The sequence below is a fragment of the Phytophthora infestans genome, genomic scaffold (genome assembly GCF_000142945.1).
Source record: "Phytophthora infestans T30-4 supercont1.186 genomic scaffold, whole genome shotgun sequence".
Taxonomy (NCBI): domain Eukaryota; phylum Oomycota; class Peronosporomycetes; order Peronosporales; family Peronosporaceae; genus Phytophthora; species Phytophthora infestans.
Window position 1 is genome coordinate 90,299 of NW_003303573.1, and position 4,848 is coordinate 95,146.

Below are 4,848 nucleotides of genomic sequence, written 5' to 3' on the forward strand. Positions count from 1 at the left end.
GCATGCTTTGGGAGTGGCTCGTCATGCCGCAGGGCCTGTCTAACGCCCCGGCGACGTTCAATCGCCTGGTGACGCAATTGTTCCGCCCTTTGCGTACCTTCGTACATACGTACTTCGACGACATATTCATCCATAGCCGTGCCGAGGGAAGCAAGACGGCCATGGAGGTGCATCTAGGACACCTCCGTCGAGTGTTGGACGTAATGCGAGCGAACAAGCTCTACGCCAACATCGACAAGTGCGTTTTCGCGTCACCAGAGATTAAAGTTCTCGGTTGCTTCGTAAGCAACGTGGGCGTTCGGGCTGATCCAGACAAGGTCAAGACCATAGCAGCATGGCCGATGCCCCGATCCCAAAAGGATCTTCGAAAGTGGTTGGGCTTGGCCAACTACCTTCACAAGTACAGCGCAGGGTACGCGGGCTTCGCTAAGCCCTTGTCGGGCCACCTTCAGAAGGACGTCGACTGGCGCTGGAGCAGGAGCACAAGGATGCTTTTGACAGCATCAAGGCCAGTCTCCAAGAGGCCCCTGTTCTGGCCCTGCCGGACGAGACGAAACCGTTTAGCGTCGTCTGCGATGCCTCCGATTACGCCATCGGATGTGCATTGCTGCAGGCCGACACGGCTGGACACAAACGAGTCATCTCGTTCCAGTCCAGGCAGCTCAGAGCCGCCGAGCGGAACTACCCTGTCCACGACAAGGAGCTCCTGGCAATGAAATATGCCCTTGTGAAGTTTCGTGTTCACCTTCTAGGCTCTAGGCCCTTTGTGATCTACACAGACCACGCGTCCTTGAGGACGGCGACTAACTCGCCTCACCTCTCCCAAAGAATGGCGAGGTGGCTGTCCTTCTTCGCGGAATACAACTTCCGCGTCGAATACAAGCCGGGCAAGCTCAACGTGCTTGCGGACGCCCTTTCTCGGCGTCCTGACTATGAGTTGGCCCACATCACGCGGGTGACAACGGATCTATATGATCGGATACGCATGGCGTATCGGGACGATGAGGCTGTCGCGCCTATCGTCAAGTTCCTTATGGCCGGAACGAGCGCGAAGTCCGACTGGCTCTCGTCGCGACAGCGCTCACGGCTCCACCGATATGAGTTGAAGGATGGCCTCCTCTATTACCGGGTGGAGCCCAGTGAACCTCCACGGGTGGTCGTACCCAACGACGAGGATTTGAAGTTTGATATCCTCGCGGAGGCGCACGACGCGCCCTCCAGCGGCCACTTGGGCCGCGAGAAGACCTTTCTGTCGGTCTCTCAAGCCTTCTGGTGGACCCACATGTACAAGTGGGTCGCCCGATACGTTAAGACATGTGAAACATGTCAGCGGTTCAAACCCGCAGGGCACTCTTCGGCTCCACTACAGAGCCTGCCCGTACCGGCTGACTGTTGGAAGTCGATGAGTCTTGACTTCATCTTTGGACTTCCCGCCGACGGACACGGCAACACCGGAATTTTGGTGTTCGTGTGTCGGCTGAGCAAGATGGTACATCTTGCTCCGGTTCCCGTCACTGTTAAACCGCAAGGTTGTTCGTCGATGGCGTGTTCCGCTATCACGGTCTCCCGGAGACGATTGTCTCGGACCGAGACCCGCGGTTCACGGCTGCGTTTTGGAAAGCGCTGTTTCCTTTACTGGGAACTCGTCTGCAGATGTCCACTGCGGATCCATCACAGACAGACGGCCAGACAGAGCGCGTCAATCGAGTGCTCGAGGACACTCTGCGCAGTGTGTGCGCGGCAGCACCACGTACGTGGTCGACGCAGCTTCCAGTTGTTGAGTTTGCGCTCAACAACGCGGTGCACGCGTCCACGGGGTTCAAGCCGTTCTACTTGAACGGCTTCCGTCACCCCAGAGTGCCTCTCACTCTTCGAGGAGACACTGACTCCTCTGATCTAAGTGGGAGAGAGGCTCGGAAAGCCCTTTCCTCCCAGGTCTCGGATGTGAGACCAGTTTCGCTGCGGAAACAAGTGGAATCCTTTATGGATACCAAGCTGAGCGTTGTCAGCAGGGTCCGCGATGCCATGGCAGCGGCCCAAGATAAACAAAAGGAGTACTCCAACAAACATGGAAGAGGAAACTTAAGTGTATTTAAAGTGGGGGACTTAGTGTTACTAGACACGAGGAACCTACCTCTTGACACTGTCAGCTTTGTCGGCAGCAACAAGCTGAATCACCGCTTCATCGGACCATTTGCAGTCCTGGCCAGACATGGTGCGTCGTACACCATCGACCTGCCAAAGTCAATGACGACGCACCCGACGTTCTATGTTGGACGTCTTAAGCGGTACTTTGATCCACAGGGGGTTGCTGACTCGCAGACCCACCTTGGCCCAGCTCCTCAAAGCGAGGGCGGGCCACAGACGTCGACGAAGGCGTCGGAGCAGGCGCCCAAGCCTCGGTCTGGACGGCAAAGCTGCGGTCAAGACCGTACGCTGGAGGGGCTCCGTATGAACGGACCCCGGAGCCATACGCCATGTACGCTGAGTACGCCAGGTACGCACCATACGCGTACGTCTGGGAGTGTGCCGCAGGCGGCTCCGGACGTGGCAACAGAGCCTCGATCCGTCAGATCATGCGAAAGGCCTCGTCCAGATCGGACGAAGAGGCCCGGTGATCCACCCGCATATGCAGGCTCACGACCTCTCGCTCCAATAGGTCCAGGCGGCCCGCAAGACGAGCGAGCTCGCCGGCCTGGGCGGCAGCATGGCCGCCAGTCACAAGCCCAAGTGCAATCTCAAGCACAAGAACACGTTGACGGAGGCGATCAACCTCAGGGCCCTGTGTCGGACCCGCAGGAGAAGCACTCGGACGAGAGTGGAGTTCAGGAGGCGCCGAGTACATGTACTCGTACGAGGGCACCTCCGCCCCTGCTTGACCGGAATGGAGAAGTCCACTTCCACGTGGAGAGGATCCCCCAGGAACAACGGCGTCGCGATAAGCGACAGCTCCTCGTGAAGTGGAGGGGTTATGCCCACTCCGAGAACTCGTGGGAGCCGATTGAACGGCTCCTGATTGACTGCCCGAAGGCGGTCGCAATCTGGGAACAGAAGCGACGGCAGTTTCATAAGTAGTCCGGGGCTTCTTGCCCGAACGGGGTACGGACGTTGAAGACACTCCGTACCCGCGCTCATCGTGAGCGCTGGAAGCCGCACGCTTCAGAATGTCCCTCGGCAGCATGCGCTTGCTGACCAAGTGGGCAAACCGAGCACGAAGATCACGCTGGTCCAGGATGCGGGACAGCAGCTGAACTTCATGGAGTTCCCGTAACTCCGTGGGTGAGTACTTGAGAGACTCCACCCATGCCCAGAACATGTCCTCACAAGAACTCTAGGTTGGGACAGCTCTCGGGCATAGCCCAGGGGTATCCCCAAAAAGGATAGAGACCACCCCGGTTCTCGGGCTTCTTATGACAAGTCGTAAAGTCCTTAAGGGGGATGCGGTGTGGCGCGAGAAGCACACACCGAGCAGCCTCCAAGTTGTCAGCGAACAACTGTTCCTTCTGAACAAGGGCACGCTCGTAAATGCCCCTAGAAGTGTGTCCGCCCACAAGACCACGAGGAGCGACGAGAAGCTCTAGGAAGAGGTCAGCCCCAGAGCTCTCCTCGGGAGGCCAATACCCTCTTGAGTTGATAGCAGCTCCCTGGCTGAAGGGTGCCACCACCGAACCCCCACACACACGCTGGGCAGCTTGGAAGTCCTCCTGCTGCTGGTCGAGGTCATTCGTGACCTCCCGGGGTTCAGAGATAGCATCCTCCTCTTCCTCTTCTTCCTCCTTCTCATCCTCTTCATCCGAGGAGTCGAAGAGGCCCCGATGGGAGTGCCGAGTCTCCTTCTTCTCGCGGAGTGGAGACTTCGAGGCTGCACGCTTCTTTGAGGGCTTGGCGCCTTCGGATTTAGAGGCCTTAGCACGCGCAAGACACTCGGCAAGCGAGAGACGTTTGCGAGATTTCTCTTCCTCATCGTCACCAGCTTTGGGAGTGCCCTTAGCCTTGACGGCCGGACTCTTAGAGCGCACAGACGCCCTGGGACTGTGATCACCTTGATCACTAGTGAGCGACTGCACGCTGTCGCCCTTGTGCTCGCTGGGCACTGGGCTGTGCCCTCCCGCAGAGCTCGCAGGAGCATTGTGCGTGCTCTCGGACTAGGCTTCGTCCTCACTTCCAGAGTCGAACTCATGTTCTACGAACCGAGGGTTTGGACGATTGTCTGGAGAGGACGAGAGCGACGGGCTGCGGCGCTTGCTTGCTCGCTTGCCCACAGCCTTGTCGCCCGATGAGCCGATCGCCTCGGAGGCCACCTGAGTAGCCTCCTGAAGTGCTGAGCCTTTGCCGTGAGGCTTAGTGCTCTTGGCTTGCGCCTTCCGGCAGCAGCCTTGGAGCGTGTCTTCGCACCGCTCTTTGCAGTGCCACGAGGCATAGTAAACGGTCGAAGTGGAGACCTAGAAGAAAAGCGCACAGACTGCTGCTCGAGGCGTTAACTGTGAAGTGAGCCTCCGGCGCGCTCGCGCGGCCAAGTCGATGGTTTCGACTTTGAGAATGAAAGTTTGTGACGAACACTTCTTCATTCTGATTGGTCGGTAAACCGAACCTAAGTGGAGGAGGATGTAACGGGGTACGTAGCCCTGAGTGTACCCTGGTTACATGAAGTGTGACACGTCATACTTCGGGATATTTGGTACAAGGTACCAAGGTCGTCCAAAGCCAACCATTGGTTAATGACATTGCATTTCTATAGGTAACTTATAGTTTGTATTAAACCCAAGCTTTATCTACCTATAAATATACTCAGTTTACATTACCATATATAGGTCACTTCGCTCTCTTTTGATAAAGAGGGGACCTGTG